This window comes from Helicoverpa armigera, chromosome 7, assembly GCF_030705265.1.
Source record: "Helicoverpa armigera isolate CAAS_96S chromosome 7, ASM3070526v1, whole genome shotgun sequence".
NCBI classification, from domain to species: Eukaryota; Metazoa; Arthropoda; class Insecta; order Lepidoptera; family Noctuidae; genus Helicoverpa; species Helicoverpa armigera.
Window position 1 is genome coordinate 700743 of NC_087126.1, and position 22965 is coordinate 723707.

Genomic DNA, 22965 nt, shown 5'->3' on the forward strand with positions numbered 1-22965 from the left:
GTTCTGAATTTAGTTGTAAACCGCCATTGAGTTATTAGAGAACATATATCCCGAAATTACTATAAACATAAGGTACTAGGTTTGATTCTTAGATTGAGAACTATCACTAAGGGTCATTGGACTGGGCCCTCCGCCATAGCAACCTAAACAATGTGATTTACAACTCATCCCTATTAAGTATGCAGGTATACCTACAAAATACGAGTATCATCAAGACATTTTCCATTGTATGGCTGACCTTGAACTTCCACGGTAGAACCATATTCTTTAAGCGTGGGTAGTACCTATGTATCTTCATTATATAATGTATACAAACGTATCTACCAGCTTTTGTTTTAAAGAGCAAATAAAGTTTTGTAAGAACCAAAGTAACGAGTGTTTATGGAGTTATAAATACAATTAATTTAATTTTATAAAGCTTAGAGTGGGGGTTGTCTTTTTATAGAATAAGGGTATTATTATTATAAAAGTAGCTCTATTTGTATGGCAAAAAATACGGGACACTTTTCAATGTTTGGGCACACAGACAGTCTAGCCAGAGCGGGATGATGTTTCTCCGGGACGCGCGGGTGGAAACGCGGTAATAGGGAATAATTGATAGGTGCAGATAAATTAAGAATTTACTCGTTTGATTATAAGGCATGCTTTAAAATTAAGTTATTAGATATGTGGATATTTCTCTGTCTTTGAAATAAATAACCCTAAGTTACAATATGTCAAATAAATATTTTATTGTCTTTCGTATATTATATTGCTACATTATCTCTATTTTATATTTGGAAACCCATTCCGGCTGAAATGTACTGAAAAAAGTACTGTAACATTGAGATGCAAACGGGAAGCTTTTTCCGCGAAACCGTGTTTGGAAACCATTTCCAATTGTCTGTTATTTGTCAAACAATACGTGAACGTTCATAAAGCATTTCTAAAAATAAAATGTAAAATAAGGTACAAATAGAGACCGAATTTGAAATGTACGAAATGTTTGTTACATTTTAAACATTATTATTCTTCTCGTTTTTTCAGATTACCTGAGTGCGGAAAACATTCATGTAAGTACCTACTTAAGTGGATTATGTAGCAAGTAAGCCTACCTGGAAAGTACACAGATATAGCCTAATAGCGATTTCATACTGGTAGCTTTTTGTAGTGACGCAATCCGAGCGGCCAAAATCTGTCACGGGTTTTATTGGTCATATTTTGATTTGGCAATTGTCAATTGTTTACTATTGACGACCGAATGAATAATGCCTGTATAAGCCGAAGAATGACACTCGTAAACACGCGAGTCAAACCACTGGTAAGAACTAGTATAGTTACCTATAAAATTAAAGTGCTCACTTTAACTTATTGGAACAGCCCACCCAATATTATACTAAAAATAAACATAAAAACTTACGGAACATAGTCGAAGTCAGGGATGCGCAACATTGTGTTCTTATAACACATAATACGTATTTATGAACAAGATCCACCGAGGAAGGAAAGAAAGCGGAGATGCCATAAGGAAGGTGGGTTCGGCGCAATCTTGTAGGTCAAAGTAACTTGTGGCAGACGTGATCAGTAACCTAACTAACCTGCCCAAATAACGAGACGTTCGGGGTCCTTGTCAAATCAAAATCAATTTGTCAAAAATTGATCTTGGTTGATTTGTGATTTTATTTAGAAAATAATAGGCGGGTTTCATAGAAGACGTATAAGAGTGGAGCTAGTAACGTTCGTCGACCGAGCACCCGCATGTTGGCTCGCTACTTTTTTAGGAGATTTTGCGTTATGACATCTCCGCTAGTTATGTATTTCTCCATGACAAGCTCGCTCTACCCGGCTTGGACAATAATCTGTCAAGTTATTGAGGCGTACCTTATGTTACACATCCCTGGAACCGAGAGGAAAATATAAAATACTGTATGAATTTTGTTAACGTGTTCTTAAGAGGGATTTTGTGAAGTAATGTGGGTATAAATAGAAGTTGTTTTGTGTTTATGTAGGTAATTTTCTAATAAGTTAGTGAGGAAAATACCTTTCCTTCGCGTTATTTTGGTTTGGTTATTTCTGAATTATTTCTACTGGTATTTTAATAAATGAAATAGTATACTACTGCGACAAGAGGATGATGATTGAAACCGACTCCAACATAGTTGGAAAAAGGCTCGGAGGATGATGAGAATGTTGGTTAAGAGGATGACGATGATGGCAATAACGGTAGAAAGAAGCTGTTCACGATTATCAATTATTAAAAAATAATCAGACGTTGATATGCATAGCTTGACGAGTCTGTAGATAGCTAACTAACTAGCTGCACAGTGGACAAAAAGTATTAAGCATACCAAAATGCACTATTTATCAAACCTACCAGGATATAAAATTACAAGATAAGAGTCTTATTTTTGTACCTTATATTAATAAGACCACATTTCTATAACCTTCAGGTATCGTTATAAAATTGCTCAGAAGTAACATCTCTATAATATCGCGATTGACACTTAAAGTTCGCCATACACCGCGCTATCAATCGACCTTTTACAGGCTTATGTCATGACACCGATCTATTTTATGTTCCTGCAGTAAATTGGACGGTGAATGGCACACTTTATTGTTTTTAATCATCATTAGAGTGGCTTGAATTAAAAATTATTAGAGGATTATGGACACCTGTAATGTAACCGGCTGTTTAATTTAGTGACAGGTGTTTCATAGATTTTTATCTGAAAAGGTCATCGTATAGGTATTCCAAGTTAATGGGACATTATGGTTTTATGTATTTCCAAATTATGTTCGTAAGTGTAAATGCACATTGACAATGAGCACACAAGTACCTGGCTTATATATGTAATCCACTTTTAGTAAAATAAAACATCTACCTAGAACATTATCAAAGAAACATTTTTGACTAAGATAATCTTTACGAAGGACACACAAGCAATTTAGTTAACATCAAAAGGTGCTTGGTATTGCAAATTATTCCATTAAAAACATGCTCAGAATACAAAACACTGAGAACAGAGCCAGCATAACAACATCGATAATAATTCTAAAACATCGACATCAATTAAATTATTCAAACAAAACTCGATCGGAATATATCGATTGCCGAGTGGACATCGCACATTAATATTTCAGTGGATGTTTGATAAGTGAAATACAAGACTTATTGACGCGGAGTAAGCGATTCTATTCCAAAAACAATATTTTTTTATTCGAGGGCATGCATTTTACCTGATTGTTAAACCTTGTCCCAACTTGTTGCTTGCTTCACTTGTCTTATATAAAGGATACAATTCTTGGTGAACCTAGTAAATAGGCAAATAAGACTGATTTCTTTCACTAGCAATAATATTATTAGAATGTATTTGTTGTTTCCTGCAGCTTCATCTGAGCTATGAGAAAACTACTTCATGTACCCAGAAAAAAAAATACCTAGCTGGATGCTAAGTTTATTTTCAGATATTTACATAAGCGACGTAATCTTAATCGTTTAACATTAATACACCATTTACAAACAAACATTTTTAGTTCTAAATACCTACTCAACAAAATTATTCTTGATTCAATAAGTAAATATACTAAAAATAATTTCAAAATAGAGAAATAACGCCAACACCACAAAGCTGACATTTAACAAGCTTTGTGCTGGATAAATACCATCGGCATTTATGTGTTAACAAACATGTAGAGGTTGGCTGTAAAGGCTCTTTCACACGGCACGTATCGCTGCGATTCGCGCTTTGATGTATCACTATTTGTCAAGACGCGTTCCTTTATCAGTTATCTGGAAGTAGAATTTAACAACTTAGATCAAATATAGAAGTGTGTTTTAGTGAAATATGTGGGCTTGTTATGTAGGAAGTTAGCCTATGTGGTTGTTTAATTAATAAAAAATTCAACACAAAACAAACGAACAAAAAAGGCTAATTTCATACGCAATTATTTATTTATTTATTTATTTATTTGAGGTTAACCAACAACTGTTTACACCTTAACATTAACAGCACAAGATGTATGTTATCCTACACTTGTGTAACAATTAATTATAGGTTAACACCGCTTGTACAAATATTGTGGTAAATATAATATGTACAATATTAAAAACTGATTACATGATAATTACAATGGATTAAAAAAAAAAATACAATAATAATAATTAGAATTACAAGTTACAAAAGATACATCAATAAATTAACTGGTATATTAAATTAATTAGAAATTACATACTTCTAATTTAAAATCACTTATCATTAAATAACATTAAATAACAAACAAACCAGGTTAATAACATTAAAAACAAAACAATCATTATTTAAGACCAAGTACAACTTTACAAATTGTATGAATACTGTCATGGTGTATGTCTATCAGATCACTAAAGCTGTTGAGAACCCTACACATCCTGGGGACTGGGGAGTTTGATCCAAGCACGGACCTTCGAAATGGTGGACAGAGTGGCGTTATGATATTCCTAGGGTATCTAGAAGGAGCCCGAAATCTAATAAGATTTAATAAATTGGGACAATCAATTTGGTTTCGCAACAGTTTAAGTAAAAATAAGGCATCTGCGATATCTCTGCGTGTGGATAAAGGTTGCATTCTAAAATGATCCAAGCGAGAACTGTACGAGGGCAGAGACTTGTGTTTCCCTTCGCGATAAGCCAGATGCCAAACGAAACGCTTTTGTACACGTTCTAAACGCAGAATATGTGTGGCAAAGTGGGGCCTCCATACAACACTACAATATTTCAAGATACTCCGTACGAGACTGTTGTACAATGTTATCTTGGTGCTACTTTTACGAAAACACTTTGTAATTCGAATTATAAAACCTACCATTTTGGACGCTTTCTTAATAATATGTTCCATGTGGGGTATAAAGCTTACTTTCCTATCGAAGAGTACACCTAAGTCTCTTATGATTTCAGCTTGCTGTACTTTTTGTTGGTTAATGGAGTACTCCGAATTATCACTTATAATACCACAAGAGCTTCAAAATTATCGGGTATTTTCCGATAGGTTCGTTGCAAACAAATGAAGGAGTCAAGTTTTTCAGGTTAAAAAATAACGAGCGCGAGCGATTTTTCCTGAAAACTTGACGACTTTATTTGTTTGCAGGGAACCTTGAGGGAAATGCCAGATAATTTTGAAGCTCGTGTGGTATTCGGGGGATTATTTTTCCGTCCCAAATGTCGGCCACAACCTGTCAGTTTGACGTAGCAACGACCAGAGAAAATATTCAAAAAAAAATATCAGTATAATACCATGTAGGTTGTACCACGTGACGTCGAATGGTGCAATTCTATTGGTCGATATTTGGGTCGGAAAAATAATCATCATAATTACAGCGCTTTTACACTAGTGGATTTTTCCCCTCGGTATCTCCAAGCAACAACGCTCGTTTCGAATGGGTGTTACATGTTTGTAAAAGCTATAAAAAACAATTGAAAAAACATCGATTCAAAAGATTTCCTTTGATACGCGACAAATAAATATATTTTCCGCTCAGAATATGTCCCGCGTATACGCTCAGTATCACCACGCGCGACGAAACTCCACCAGTATGAGAGCGCTGCTAAAACTTCAAGCAGCCATCTTGATCGCAAAGTTCAATACTACAGAAACGTGTTCAATACAGTTCACAACATAACCGCGAGAGCAAACAGCAGTAACTGCTCAACTGTCGGAGCACTTACTGCAAATAACTGTGTGTTACGTGACTGCGAAAATGTGATATTTATGCACTTCACATGCTACTGCAGCTGTCTCTTGACTCGTTGTTTTGGTGGCTTCTTAAGACAGCTGTGGCTTGCATAAAAATTATTGGCGATTTTCCGACTGCGCCAAGTAAAGGAGAGTTATGTGTTTTTAAGATAAGGTATGCATGTAGATTTGTGTCTTTGTGGTTTTATTGTCTGAAAATTTATATTATAAATAACACGTGACTGGTCATCATCAAATCAAAAAAAATTAAAACTGTATTCCTAATTCTTCGACGAAGTTTACGTTAAGTTTGATGTGTTTTTTGTCGCGCTGTTTGACTCTATTCGTGTGAAAGGGCTTTACATACTTTTGATGTTATAGGTTGATATAATTTTATGCGTCGGCGACGAACCTTTTTACAAGTCAATTAACTTATAGTTTAGAGGTCAATTCGGTGAGATTGCTCAATTTCGTAATGTCTTCAAGTAAATTGGGTTTTTAATGATATTAAATTGTAATATTCATACTTCGTAATATTGGAGCTCCAACTGTAAGTCAGGGCTTTCAATAATTTTGAAATTATTTCGAGCCTGGTTCATTATTTCTCTATTTAATAAATCTTTAGTTATGAATATAATTTTGGCGATCAAACCTAGTCATTGTTTGATAGTATTAATGTAGTACTTACCTATATAGAATACTAAATGTATGTACTAGCTGTTCCCCACGGCTTCACCCACGTCCAGATGGAACTACCTTCCGCACCCGGAAAAAAGTGGCCATTGTCCTTTTTCTAGGTTCTATATTATCTGAGCAAATATTTCGGTTTTAATCAATTTACTAGTTATGCTGTGACGGCCATACAGAGTTACTATCGCGTGTATAACATAAGTAAAGTTAAACAAAATAGTTAAGTCATATACTAACCCTTATTCTAAAATTAAAGTCCCTATTTTGAGACTGTTACAAATTGGACTTCGCTGTCAGGTTTTCCTGTTTAATTTTATCTCCATAGTACTAGGAAACTAAATTACATTTCCGAGAATAAACCCAACATACAAGCTATATGAAACGTGTATGCAATTACTTTTCAGAATATGAAAAATAGTTCAAAAGATAATATTTTGGTCTAGTGAACGAAATAATTAAGTTTTGCGAACCAAAAATATGTTTTGAGTTGATTGTAGGTATTGCAATTATTTTGATGTCAGTTTTTTTGTAGGTAAAGCAAGTTACGGTGATAATTTTGTTTTTTCTTTATTAAATCTACATATAGCTTTTTATGACCTTAGATTTTGACATTAAGTAGATGGGCATTGGGGAATAGTTCTGATTGATAAAAATTTATCCCCCATAGTTTTACCTTCGTTATGAAGGGTCCTACGTTAGTAAAGCCATATTTATTTACAAGAGGATGAGCACAGAAGGCTTTTCCTTCTTCCAGTCCAATCACAGCATAAGACTTATGACAAAACATTAATCCTGCCTTCCTTGCTTATAACAAACAAACCAACTTATTGTTCATTAATAATATAAGTTACAATTAACTCTTGTCCTTACATCGTTAAATTGAGTACCTAGTAAGTCACCAACATTAAGGCTAAGTCTAGGCTCATAGTTAGAACTGTCTACGATGTTGCTACGCCGTAGCTGCTACGTCGGCTACGCCATAAATAATGCTACGTCGCTAGGCGGTCGTAGCCACCTAACTTTTGTAGGCTAGTCATCTTATATGACCGATGATGTAGAATGTAGATCATTATTCATTATAATAATTCGATCGATCGATCATAAGGTTAAGCAACGCTTGACGCGGTGAGTCCGTGGATGGATGACCATCTTGTCACGCGAAGTTTTTTTTTCTGTAATTTAGAAGCCTTGTTTAATTGGTGGGTCCAAACCGTTATTTAAGTATCTTTCTTTATTCTCTCAAACTCAAAAATATTCCATGACAAAAATATGGTAATATCAAACAGACAATTTCAATAATTTGTTTGTAATTTAAATAAAGGCTGTATTATAAATAGACTCACGATCCCAGCTGTAGCCTCGAGGTGTAAATAGAGACGAGATAATAATATTTTATGATCTTAATAGCCGTCCGCGGGGCCATTTAATTTGTTTTATGAAACCGACTTTTACATTTAGTATTTGAGAATTAGATTAAACCAGGATGGTATAACTATGTAGTTATTAAAAATATTTCACACAGGATTCCATTTTTGGAAGCCAAGGCTTTAATTAATACTTGTGGTTTCACACTAGCCAATTTTCTGCAGGTTTTGTTTGCACTGATGTTGTCGCGGATATACAGGAGAGTCAGCACAGAATTGACGACTGCTGGTTCAAAGGGCAGACCTTTCCGCTCAGATTGTGTCACGCGTTCATTCTGCTAGTCTGAATGCGCTGTTAGACTAAATAGACAGTTTCGTTAAAATATAAAATGGTACCTAAAAGTCGGAATATTTCAAACCCAATTTTTTGGACGGCTGGAAACACACTAAATAAAAAGACGATAGAAGATTGATGAGGCGAAATAAAATATTACGACAGGCATATGTTTATTGTTTAGGTGACAGGTTCCCATCAGCTAGGTTATCTGTCTGGTAGTCTGACATCATCAGAACCTAAATCTGAAACTATTCGTCAAATCAAATTGCTGTCTGTACCTAATGTTATTTAATGTGGTAACACAACAGTACATTTACTTAAGTGTTAAACATTTATAGATGGTAAGTGCGAAATTTTTTATATATGTGATTAAAATATATGATTAAAGAAATTATTCGAATTTTAGTGACTTCATAACCGTAAAACGTTACCGTAAGCGTTAAAAAGTATATTAGTTATTAAGCAAATAGTTAGAGCAATTAAAGATTAAGGAGCCACACATATGTATAAGGTGTTAACACAATATTATCAGGCAACTTTTCTCGAATCCTTACTTTCTTACTAATTCTGAGGTGGAAATGGTAGAGCTAGTAAACAAGAATCTGAAAATCATGCACTTGCACGTATTTTATGTAAGCAAAGTATCTACATACAAATTGCCAAGATCACTAACATGATAGGCATTCAATTGTTTTCCAATACAGTGTCTTTGACGTATTGCAAATCACTGTATCACAAGAACTCATGCGTGCACATGAACTACTGACCTTTTTTGCCTCACCCAGGTTAACTAGACAGAGTTTATGTTAAAGATACATTTATTACAGGTATGTAACAAAATTTTTCTCGCGAATTCATCCCCATTCCGCGTTAACTTAGCACTTTAATTCATCATCATCATCATCAACCTATCGCAGTTCACTGCTGGACACAGGCCTCTCCAAGTGCACGCCACTGAGATCGATTTTCGGCTTCTCGCATCCAGCTCCTGCCAGCCGTCTTGCGCAAGTCATCACTCCACCGTGCCTGAGGACGTCCTACACTACGTTTGCCGAGGTGTGGTCTCCACTCTAGAACTCGTTTTGCACTTCAAACTCTAATTATAAATAGCCTATCTCCAAGGCACTACCCAATATGCCATTTTAGCCTGAAAGCAAAAAAAACACAAACTCACTTTCCCCTTTACATTTTAATAAGAATAAGAATAAAAAAATCTGATAGGGGCATGTAAATACGATCTTTTACAATTCGCATGAACAGTCACATAGTTTCGGGACGAATCGACGAGTTCTTGTGTATGTTTCAGTTGACAAGGAAAAGGGTCCGCGAAGGTTCTAATGTGAAGGAGTGTGTCAAACTGACACGCATGATCATTCACGTAAAAGGGTTGATTCAGAACGAAATATTGAACTACGTTCGATTTTTGCAGCTGTGCCCTTGTAAGAATTATTTTTGACGCCCGAAAAACGTCTCGTAGAATTTTAGGAGTATTTTTATCCGAGTTGAAATTCCACAAAATAAAATAAAAATAGATTGTTCGTGATTCTCTCTGTTTGAAATCGTTGGAATTTTTACTGCAAAGTAAAAGCAAACAGGAAAAGTTACTTAACGTACTTATACATTTATTTATTTTTAAAATGTTAGTATTGGTATGTACCTCAAAGGCAGTGCTGCGGTAATCTATTTTTAATCTTATTTCCGTTGTGCTAGGATTAAATTTCCTTCGCAGCTGCCGATGCAGAATCTATTTATGATATTTTTCTTGAAAACGGATACACTATAAATATGGACGAAGCCTACGTTTTTCTATAAATATGAGTTTCAATCGATATTACCTTGATGTTTTAATGGTACGGGAAAATGTTTCACTTTGATATAAATAGCTCTAACGATCAACAATGTTTACCTATAGACCGGTTTCAATATTTTTATGGATACAGTTTTTGAGGTCATCAGTTATTTACGGAATTTTGGATAGGTTTCTTTACTTAAAACCAAAATCAACTGAAACGTATTTCATAGTTGTTTGTTGATACTAACTATGTAAAATTGTACGAAAGAAATAATATCACTAAAAACTTAATATGACAATCACGTTTTACTTCCATAAAAAGTATGTCAACTTGATTGCCGGTTTTCATTTCATTGGTATTTTTCAGCCATTGGTATAAATAATATGCAGTCCATAAATAATAAAATGACACTAACTACACACCGTGTGATGTTACAAGTCACTCTTCCTATGAATAAACGATCAAACCTTAGCATAGCACAGCTCAGTCATAGTTAGTCTAACAAAAGTTTTATTAATTATCGAGAAGTTTACCGATAAGTATTGGACAATGATTAAAGTTTAGATTCAAAATAACACTATCACTTGGTAATGAATTTAAAAAAGAAACCTTTCTGTTGCACTGTCGTCGGTACATTGACAAAAAAACACACATTCACACAGCACGTATTTAGAATCAACCATTTCAGTTGCCCGTGTGGGAACCAAACCTGCAACTCGCAACATAGCAGTTGATTCCACCGATCCTTATCATACGTGCTATCAAATTCCTTTTTAAAATATCCAAAAGAACAAACAAATGACTTCATACAACAAAACACAGTTCATTCCTCGCTCAGGCCACTAGTTATTCAACCGCGGACATTTATTTTCGGACTAATAGCACGCGGTAATAGCAGTATTATATCGATCGTTAGAAGTCGATACGCAGTGCCCCACACTATCTCTGTTAAGGAAATATATTCTTTTCCATCAAGAATAAGAATAAAATGAATTTAATTAAAGAAGAATCTTGGCCTTTCTTCAAACTAGCATAACTTCACTAAACATAAGTGTTTTCTATTATTAATATTATCATTTGGTTTTCAGTTCATTTGACTTTTTCTTGATTTTATGTACTGTATATACAAATACATATGTGTATATCTAGCTAATCTGTCGTTTTTAATATTAATATTGTGTTTACCCTTAATAAGCATATGCACTAGAATAGAACCTAAGATTTTATTGTGTACTAGCTTCCGCGCGTAGCTTCACCCGCGTGGTGTGTTGATAAAAAGTATCCTATCTTCATTCTTATACCACCAATAATATGTGTACAAAGTTTCATGATGATCAGTTACGTAGTTTTTGATTTTAGGATGCTATGGGTGAACCTTATAAATAAATAAAGGGAAGTGCTTACGACATTGCTTTTATCGATATTCAGGTATATTTTTTTTGATTGCGTGATCATAGACTGTTTGCTTTAGTTTATTTGGTTTTGGAAGTAGGTCGTGAACTAATTTTGAGCAATTTGGGTTCTTATGAAGTAGTTAAGTTATTGTAGGTTTATGGTTTACGGTAGTTTGGGTATCGATGGTAACTTATTATTGTTTGAGAATGTCGGAACTTGGAATATGTTATGTGACAGTTATGTTTATTTATTTAGGCCTCGGTATGTTATCTATGTGACATGATAGCATGAGCTGAAATATTATTATATGTAGATGTAATATGATAGCAAAGAGTAAAATATTATAGACAGTTTAGCTACCTATTTGATTTAATTTTTCACAGGGATTTTTTTTTGCATTTTGTTTAATATTAAATAATGATAAATTGTTTATTACATAATGCGCTTGTTAGGTTTATAAGCCTTATAAAGTAATATTGATTGGTTCTCAGGTGTAGTTTCTAGACAATCTGAAACATATTACTTCAGTAGAACATTACTTCAGCAAGTCTCAGCTGTTTAGAAAACGTAGTTTATTATAATTTAGCCAATTTGAGCACATTGAGGCTTCTAAGAGCTTATTTAGTAAATAGGTAATTTTAAGTAATGGATACTTTTAAAGTTAGTGAATGGCCACAGGTGCATATGCATCTACGTAAGTACGTAACGTACGTATGTTTTGTAAATATGGTGTAGAAGTACCTAATTAATGATCTTGTACCTGTTCTCACTTTCAAAAGAAATTAACACAACTATATTAGTTTAAAAAAATCTTTTTAATTTTTAATTGCCAATACCACTTTCTATTCCTCAACTCAATGGCTTATTATTCAGAATATCAATCTCATCCTATTCTAATCTTCATAGTAACCACCCAATCACTTAACTAGGAACGTCTAATGTTTCTCCAGGGAAATGCTAATAGAAAAAGTACCTTCAATTTTTTCCATAACAATGTTAATATTTCGTGACCTTGACCTTTTGAATTGACCTTGAACCTACTTAAAATTCCATATCACGTTTGATTGCACTGAATTGAATAAATGCAGACAAGTGTGATTTTAAGTTATTGCGATAAGTCAAGTGAAAAGGTTTGAATCTAGACGAGTAATTTACGCTAGAATGATCTGCAAAACGTTTGACTCAGTTATCTAAAATAAAAAGGTTCGAATAATGAATATTTAACAATTTTATCTTGGGTTTGTTCAGGTATTTTAAAATAATTGGCACATTATGAAGAGATTGATGTGAACGCGGCAACGTGATTCGTTTATTTAATCCGTACTTTCTATTGAGTTATTTATATTGACTTAACTAAGTTACGTTTGCAAGAGTTATTAGCACTTAGTGTAGACATTTTAGTTTTTAATGACCTTGAATGAGAGAACTTGAAACTGACCCCACTTTATGCCTCTTGATTCTTAAGTGAATGCTTGGTTCGTGCAAATACTTAGAATTCTAGTTAAATAGCACTTCACATGCGCTTGAACGCTTTAGAAGAATTTAAGGGCTGCATAAGTTGACCTTAGTGGGCTGGGGATTTTCGTCGAACTATTGCAGACAATGAATACCTATTGTATTTTTTATTGAATGGAACCAAGCCAATGAATGAGGATTTCTAAAAAATTTTTAGGCTTTTTAAGGCCGTAAACCTAGTTGAATGTCTTGAAAATGAACTTAACGCTTTATAGTGATTAGTCCATCGTCATCTGCCTAGCTTTTTCCTATGTTGGGCTTTGAGTCTAACCAGATGCAGCTGAGTACCAGTGTTTTACAAGAACCCGATATGACCTCCTTAGCCCAGTTACCCTGTTTATAGCCAGTCGTCCAATAATCATTCTAGTAGGGAGATCTTTATTCACTTGTACAAAAGAACTACTTAAAGATTTTCTAAATATAACATTGCAATTAAATAAGCCAATTTTACCCCCAAGTCTTTGTTTCCCGAACTAATAAATACCACATAAATTCTCCTACTTCATGAACACCTACACAAACTACATCAGTGTTTCCTAGAACTGTAGTCTCTGAAGCACGTTAACACTTGAAGCCTTAACGCCCGGATAACTGGCAGAACGGGCCGACTGTGTCGATGCGTTGAAGCGATTACAGCTACCAGCGAATCTTCTGCCTTGGATAATATGGATGAGAAAACAGCGAACGGATATAAAGCTTATTCTTTGGAGGATTTATTTTATATGACCTTTGTAGGTTTTGCTTTTGATATGACCTTGAAATATTTAAGCTTTGACTAGGTAAATAGTTCTATAGCTAGCTTTTGTTTAATTACCATCATCAGCCAGCCTTTTAGTCGTTCCGATAGGCACAAGCCTCTTCTTGTGGAGAGAGAGAATGAACTTTCAATATTTTACAATTCAAAGCTTATAACAATTGTTTTGTGGAAAACTAAATCAAATATCACCATAGAAAATAACATGATGCTGTGATTTATAAGATTGCATAGGGACAAACAAAAACAACGCTGAACTTGAAAATGGAAACCCCACATTTTAGCGAACCGCAAAAAAGCAAGGCACGGGTTATAATAACAAAAACACACAAGTTCCTAATCTTATGACTTCAAAAGACGTTTTGATCACATTTCCCATCTTTTAAAAACCATTACATTCTGTGTTTGATATAAAATTAACGTTGAAGCGCCCACAAAGATGGCGACGGATATAAGCGGGAAATTGATTTGAACCTCTGCCTTTTTAGTGGAGATGAAGAATTATTGATGTATTCACCATTTGTGGGCTCAACATGTTTGTGTGTTATTTCCTACTATAGCTGATTTTGGAATTTGGTTTTGGTTTCGTTAGTTTGCTGTTTTTATTTAAGAACTGGCTCTTCCCCACGCTTCTGAAACGTTACGAAAGAATTAATTTCAGCGACAGGGTAAAATGTAGCCTTTGCCCTTTCTCAGGACTATCTGCGTGTTTTTTGATTACGTCAGTTCTGCAGTTTTGTTATGAAATACAGACGGATAAAGTTTCTTTCGCATTATTCATAGTAAGGAATGTGTAAGGACGAATATAATAACAAGAGACAACCACTTAAACATCTATTATAATATTTGTCAAAATTCAAAATGGCGTTGGAATTAGTGGGCATGATGCGTGCAATTATCGCGGACCCGTGTCAAGAGGAATTCGTGACGTCACATGTCATGACAATATGGACGAGAAGACTGTACGAGATGGTAGAACATTTATGTATGTGGGCATGTATAATTATAAAGCTAGGCGTTCACAGACTTAGGGTTCTCAATACGAGAACTTAGTTACGAGTACACGGAGAATGATACATAAGTATTTAGTATAGACAATGTGTAAAATTATAGCACGCAACCGATTCTCGCTTTAGGATTCAAAATGTGTGTAGGCGTACTTTGGAATGTCTATATAGTCTGTTCGCGGCTTAAGTTTGTTGAAGACTGAAGATAAGTGTATCATATTTGTACAGCCGTCATACAATAAGCGTCAGAAGATAGAATTATTTAACTGCAATGTTATTATTCCGATCCTCAGGGTTTTGTTACTGTTTACATATAGAAAAAATATACCTCTGGAAGAGGCACACATAGTTGGTCTAATAAGAAAATAAAGAATTTGGATCGTATAGTGATTATGAGAGAGATACCTTTTTTGTATCTGTAAATATAGGTATCGAGACCATCTACCATAAAATGAAGTGGGTTAGAACCTCATAAAAACAGATAAACCATTAGAAAATTCGCCAAAAGCGGTATCTTATTTTCCTCAAAAGTTACCTAATACGTGATCAATAATAAAAACCCTAATGTATTTGTATCACTTTTCTTAACAAATATACCTAAAGTAGGTTTTACATCAAAGTAATAGTGTAGTTATAGCCTATTGCCCATTCGGCCATTTGCTCCGGCTACTGCGAACAAATGGGTGGCAAACCAATATTTATGGATCGGTCGAGTTTCCTCTGAATTTGGGCCGTGATTTCTACTTAGATATTTATAATGTTTACTTTGTTAAATGACCGCAATCTTGTAATTAACAATCTCTGCTCTTCGGTTTCACCAGTTTGCCATGGGAACTAGGTACTTCCTGATTCTATATAGGCAATTTGGCAGTTTTGGCCATACCTATGCGTTGAAACAGGTTCAGTTTTGGCTATCATTATACCATTATGAACAGTTGTATAGTGGTTTGCTTCCTACGACATGACAAAAATGTCCTTTACGTTTCACCATAGAGAAGGACGCTACTTTTCCCAATAATAGGTCCTTAATCTATATATACCAAAATAAAATCCCATTAAGGACAACAATAGCTTACGCACAGATACAAAAATAGTACTAAAACACATTTAATTCACTTCCTCGATAGCAAACAACGCGATATATCAATGTAATGCCGTTTTTATTGCGTAGCACGCCATTTGTTTAGTCGCTACTAACAGATTGCTTGCAAACCAATATTTATGGATAGCTCGTGTTACCTTGTTCGTGGATTCGTGAGTATATCTATTACTTTTGTATGTGTTTTAGTGTCAGTAGTTTCAGGAATTGGGAACTATGTGTGTAACTGATTTTAGATTTTATCAGGTGGCATAATAAACTGCGATTATTCGGGGTCGGTATCAGTGTGTTCGACGCGTCAATCTGTGGATGCTTTGTGGAGGGGCAAAATATGTGTCGAGTATAGGTTCGGTTCCGTAGCATTCTGTATCTATTATGCATAATTATGCATGTTTACCTTTGCTGCATGTGCAAATATATACATGAGAGTAGATCCTGCAGCCGAACCTCGATTTATTGTATTGCGGAATTAACACTAAATATCTTTACTAACCTTTAGGATGCCCCAAACATTATGTTAACAACAAACTACTAGTTGCTCCTAACATCAAAATGACTAATCATTATTATCCATACAGTGTTTACAAAATGTAATAATATACGTCCAAACAAGGGCGTTGTTCAAAGCATCACGGACGGAAAGTCAGCAATTCCTGCAATCTAATTAACACACGATTTTGAACAACATTCGCCGAATTCTCATCAAAATTTAAATCAGGTATTCTGGGAAACGTCCCGTGCGTTTAAATTAATTATAATTGATTCCTATTTTCCGATGTTCCGAAGTTCCGTGATGGCTCGTGTCAAACTTCATTATTTTTGCGCTCGTAAATATATAAATCTACATTATCTTTTAAAATAAAAAGTATGTAATATCTATCTATGTGTTTGTTTATTCTATGGCATCATGAATGTCATCAATCATCGTCTCCTTGTCTTTATTTTATTTGGGGTCGGTGCAGCATGTTTTGTTTTTCATACAATTTTTCAAAATATTTAGAAGTAGCCCTGAATCAGATCTTTTATTTCATAGAAGGCTTGTTGAACACTGGTAGGTACTCAGCTTCATTCGCTCTGACTCCAGAATCGTTGGAAAAGGACTAGGCATAATATGATATTGAATGTCAATATAATATGAATTCTAGTGTATTAATTTAGAAAAACATGGATATTGGATACTCTTTCAGTACCAAATCTTTTGATCCGTAGAAAATACATGCTATAAAAATATGATACACTTAAATAGTATTTCTTGGAAAGACAATATCCAGGAATTACTTAAAGATTTATTCATACACGTAAGAGAATTTAAGCCTTCACAGTATTATAATAGATTCCTAGGAAACCTAGTTGGTCCTAGCTTCCCGATGGAATAACTTCATTTTGCATACAAGCACTGAATAATGAAAATACTGGGTATTGGGAGCTGGGTCGTTTTGTGTGCATTCACGTGTAAATGTTCGAGGGCACCTATTAGCTTTTTCCCTTTTCCGTTAGTTTTGAATTATATTTTATTCAGCAGTGATTGAAATATGAAGGAAATAATGTAGGTACTATTGATATTCTTATAAAGGTAGGTATATCTATAACGGGTAAAGCCCAAAGTGCGACTACACCTAGGTTTATATGCGGCTATAAACCTAACATAATGTTATGTAGATGCTTAATTATTATGTATACTTAGATATTTACTGTATTTTGGTCGGCTATATAAATAAGTAACTATCTATTTCAAATTCGTCACAGAATCTACTGGCTTTAATTTCGTTTTCAGACAAAATTAATTTCGCATTTATAACATTACTAAGCTAAAGTATTCTACCATTTACTGATACAGTAGCCCGTTTGACCCATTTCCCATTAAGCACATTAGTAACACATGTGTGCGCGGATGTGTAAATGTCTCGATGTAGCACACTTATCTAGCTTCCTCGTTCCTGAGGAAGTACAGGGAAACATACGAGTATATATTCTGTATATTTTAGTACTTTGTTGTGAAGAAATGGACACAAATGTTTTTAATACGCATGTATTAGCTTATCTTGTATCTATGTGTGTATATAAGAAAGTCATGGAAGCTTAATTTGACCAACTTCCCGATCTTCAATTAGGATGTTTGCACACGCTCTGAGTTTTGATGACAATACATGACTAGAGTGTTTTTTTAGTTTTTTAAACTATTCTTTTTTAATAGGTTCGCGTGTGTTAACACAGATGATATTCGCAACTCAATGTGTATTTTTGAATACCTATTTTAGCTTCTATGAGGTTCAGTTAGGAACACTGCAATAATGAGTTTTTATTGTAGGCCAATGGTTAGCCCGACAATTTATTTCAGTTCTGAATTCAATCAAACTTTTCTGTCGATTTAATACCAGCTGGATATGGCAGTAACGTGAGCACTTCCATTCATCTCCATACTGATTTATGAGCTTGATCAAAAGTCAAATCATTTATTTTTTCACTTAGGCTTTCACAAGCACTTATGAACGTCAAAAAATATAAATAAAGTTGATTCTAGTTGCCCATTCCAAAAGTAGCTTCCTATGGAGAAGAACGGGCAAGAAACTCCATGGTTACTCTTTTTAAAAATAATCTAGACACACGGCAGTGTGTCCGCCAAGTTCGAGCAAAAAAGCGACACACCGGCCGTGGGTAATATTACACGAACCATTTCGGGCCAAATTCGACCCCCCTATAACTCAAAATCTATTTTATTTACGCATATCAAATTTCTAGTATCTGTTGAGACCCCCTCACTTATCTAAAATACAAAATTTCATTAATATACCTATTGTAGGTCTTGAGATATTGACGTCAGAAAATCGCTATTTTTACTATACACTCACTGACTGACTCACTCATCAAAAACCTAGACCACTTCCAATGGTCGTATTGACTTGAAATTTGGCATGGAGGTAGGTCTTTACGTCAAAGTAAAGGGAAAAATCTGAAAATGGCCAAGTGTGAGTCGGTTTCAAAATAATGAAGGTGTTTTATACCCCTAAGGAACTAAAACGAACTAAATTCATCTGTGTTTATATAATATATCTTCGAATGGTCGTACCGATCTGAAATTCGTTACAAAGGTTTGTATTTGGTCAAAGTAAAGTAAAAATCTGAAAACGGCCAAGTGTGAGTCACTTTCGAAAATAACGAATGTTGATCCACGAACATAATATATATGATAACATGTCATGTCAGTCAGTTGGTAAATCTAGTCCATTTACTTAATCTAGTTAATTTCTTTGTAAGAAGCATAGTGCATATTCAAAAATCTGAAAGATAGTATAAATGAGACATTTCCTTAAGTAACTTAATGATAAGAAAAAAATTAAATAAATAACCTTACAAAATAAATGAAATCCCACCCAAAACAAAATGTGAAAGGCTGCCAAGTTCGATAATATGGGAATGCTTCGCCTATAAAGAAGTGAGATCTGAATAAGTACCAAGTTCTATACACATACCTCAGTTAAAAATAGTTACTTTTTAATGATGTTACTTGGCAAGTTTTAATAGAAAATTAAATACTTGATTCATTGCGTTTAGTATGTTTATAACAAGGTGTGTGAAAACTTGCCAAGAAACATCATCAAAAAGAAACTATTTTTAACTGAGGTATGTGTATAGAACTTGGTACTTATTCAGATCTCACTTCTTTTATAGGCGAAGCATTCCCATATTATCGAACTTGGCAGCCTTTCACATTTTTGTTTTGGGTGGGATAGGTATTACAGTTTGTATGTATTGATACATACTATAATAACATGCGAAGATCATGTAGAATCACAATAGACAAAGAATATGAGAATAAATAATAATAAAAAAAGGTTAAAATGCTACATGGTGTTCACATTTACAAAACAGTTTATATTTTTGTACAAAGTTACAAACAAACAATCAAAAGAATAACACAATCTTACTAGCGGGTGTAATTTTAAATTCGCAATAATTTGATACTGTCAGTGCGTCCTATGGAGCAGGACCAGCATGTTTCCAAGCATTTTTATCTTGATCAAACTATCGGCCGACTATACTTAGCAGTGTGCTAAAATATACTTGTGAAAATCTTAATTGCGTCCTTATATCAACAGCTCTTACCGACAACGTGATGTGTGCTTACAAATACAAATAACTGGCTAAGACCTAGCTCCTACAAACAGTAGATACGAGTAGTTACAGAAAATCAACGGTGCGAGTCAACGATTAGATCAAACCTTTCATCTCCTTGAGAGCGTAGGTATAGTACGAATGTTCTAGTAACATGAACTATACTGGGTTATGTAGGTATGGATCAGCATTTTTCTATAATTGGTAACTTAAAATTTCAAAGCTTCAATTTATCTTAACGGTTTTACCATGTCCCGTTGAAAGTTCTTCTCGTATCCGGATTAAATATTATAGCTGGTCCACTCGGGAACAGTGTAGCTTTCAACACTGAAAGGAAACTTTAGGGATAAACAAACAAAAATCTAAGCTCTCTATATAATTTTAGTCTAGAAAACAGTTTTAAAATGAATAAGATACCTAGAAACATAACCACCAGCCTCCAAACTACACAGCAATCAAAAAGAGACAAAACAGCAACCCTACATTCGTACATTTTCCAACCATTTTTGGTAACGAGCGTTCCAAAGAAAAAGAAACACGTTTACCCGTTTTTACGTGCACAACTAACGATTTACAAACAAGCCGAGTAAACACGGGAGGCGGGATATAGCTAGCTCCATCAAGCATTAAGGCACACTTATCTAGGATTTCCGTAAACGGGCAAACTTGGCCGTATTTGCTATAGTTTATTTTTGTTGTTGATAAACTAAAGGTATTGGTTTTTGGTACTTGTTTTGTTGGGGGTGATTGATTTTTTATGTGAGGGCTCTGTCATTATGTAATATGTTATACTAATTTCGTTCATATTAAATGCTAACTAATGATGATTTTGAAGAGAAGGAGATGGAGAAGATCTTAAAGAAGAACTTATTGGTGGAATTATTAGTGAGCTCAATTCTTATATTAATCTTAATACCTTTACCTTTGCTTATACCTTTTATAATGATTCAAGGGTACTACTAATTTTTTCCAAGAAAAATATTTAAAATGCATCTTATAGAGGCCTTGCAATTTTTAAACCATTTCCCTAAGCGATACTATTCGAAAAAGTTAACGAAAAAATCACGTGAAAACTAGCACAATCCCGCCACTAAAAGCTAAACTTCAAAACCTACCAGCTCAAACGGAATCCGAAACGAACGAACGAATATTTCTGCAAATCCGAAAACCGCAATCGACTTTTGGAAAACACCAAATGGGTACATATCAATTAGTTTGGGAACCCTATTTTCCAGCCCATTGGTTCCTATGGTTGTCAGGCCAAAGGATTTTAAACGTGGAATAGATTGGTTTGCTGCGAGCTTAGTCGATCTAACATCTGGATTTGATAAGGGTCTTGTTTTGAGGTATGCAATCCACTATGTTTGGTAAGGTAGAATTTGGTTAGGGAAAGTTGTGGTTTAAGAGTGCTTTGGTCGATTCTAATTTAAATACTCGGTCAGTTTATATGGAATTTATAAGTGAGTGCATGTTTGTGTATGGTTTTGGCAATCGGACCTTTACATGAGTATCATAAGCCCAGTATTTCATGACAAATGTTTCCATTCTCCTCACATCTAGTAGAGAGCTTTGCAAATCTCTACTACAAGTAAAGTAGATGAAGGCGAAAATAACAGCTTGTACATTCAAAAAGTTTATACGTTTAGATATAAGTAGGTTAATATTTTGAAGAATTTGATCGATTACAACTAGGTAGGTCAGCATAACGTAGACCATGCAAAAACGTAAGAGAATTTTATGGCTATTGGGCAAAATTAAGCACCTTCAAGACACCTACACCTATAAGATCAATATAACGATAACGTATTAACCATAACTGATGAAATGTGGGTGTAGTTTAGATATATTACCATAACTCACCTCTGCCCTAAGGATGAATAAATTGGTAGTCTCTACGCCGACCGGTAACCAATTATTCATTTAGGCCGAACCCTTCAGGGAGATCAGCTTCCATCCATGCTGTGTATTTATTTAAAATTGTGATTAGATATTAGCATTTTAGAATTTGTAAATATCTAGTTATCTCTAACTTTTAAAATATATTTCTTTAGGGTAATTAACTAAGAGTTTATGTGGCTAAATAAATATCACAATTGCCGTGTTACTTTTGTGCAACAATCAATTAGAACAGCTTACACACACTCATTTTAATACGTTTAAAGTCTAGTTTATTAGTAACGGAAAATCTAAATATCATATGTCAACACAGTAACGTGTTTTACCTATTTTTGTTAGCCAATGCTGTCCTACTGCTGGGCAAAGGTCTCCCCCAGACTTTTCAGTCTATCCCTTTCAGAATCACACCTGGCCAATTGGCGAGGAAAGTGTTCAGATATTTTCACCAGCAGTATTCCTTATTCTGTCTCTAGAGGCAAAACACCTAGGTGCTTTACTAAAAGTAAACTATTTTATCGGTTACTGCACCCACAAAAACCGTCCAGCTATTACACTACCCATTTAAAATTCTCTTTGGGAATTTTCGTTCGCAACGTTTTTTAACTAAACGACCGATTTTGATTGCGTTTGGCAGACTCAGTTTATGAATATTTATGTAAGCATTGTCACGGTTCAACGGCTCTCTTTATACAGTTGCATTCAGCGATTTAAATGCACTATGGAAATACGATATGCCTTATGAATAATAATTTTTCTTGTTTTTTCTTTCAGATAACCTTCCGAGAAATCATCTAGGAAAACTAATACTCTGTGAGTTACAATAATTATTTATTAGCATGCGATAATGTTTTGTGTAGAAATACGGAATACGAGTGTGTGTGTTTTTTTCAAAATCAAGGAAAAATAAAATCTTCGCTGTGACTGACCTTGAAAAACATTACTACTAAGTACCTATGGACCTATAGAAAACCCGGAAAACATAAAAAATGAGTTTTTCATATGTGTTTGGTTCTAATACTTACTTGTCTCGTGATTTTCATAAAAGTTTAATTTTGTTTGTATAAGTCATACCTACTAAATAAATACTTAAGTCTTGCTTGACCGGTCAATATGTTAATCTAATCTATGCTACCAAGATAAGTCATATAGCTCAAAGGGGAGATAACGCTAAGGCTCATTGTTCTAGAAAACAAAAGACATTAGATATGCGTCACCGAGCGAAGTCAAAAGACAAGAGGATTAGCAGTAATCAAGCGTGTTACCACATCAATTAATTGTTAACCTATTATGCGGATACGTAATTACAAAAGCCGG

At 34.4% G+C, this 22965-nt stretch overlaps 1 long non-coding RNA gene across 1 annotated transcript in view; it reads left to right on the forward strand.

Moving 5' to 3' along the window:
* LOC135117115 (uncharacterized) overlaps positions 1 to 22465 on the forward strand; it is a 67597-nt gene extending 45132 nt beyond the window's left edge. The window contains exons 2-3 of the long non-coding RNA XR_010276654.1: positions 1027 to 1052; positions 22423 to 22465. This is a non-coding gene — a long non-coding RNA (uncharacterized LOC135117115). The remainder of the gene's footprint in view (positions 1 to 1026; positions 1053 to 22422) is intronic.
* The last annotated feature ends 500 nt before the right edge of the window (positions 22466 to 22965 follow it).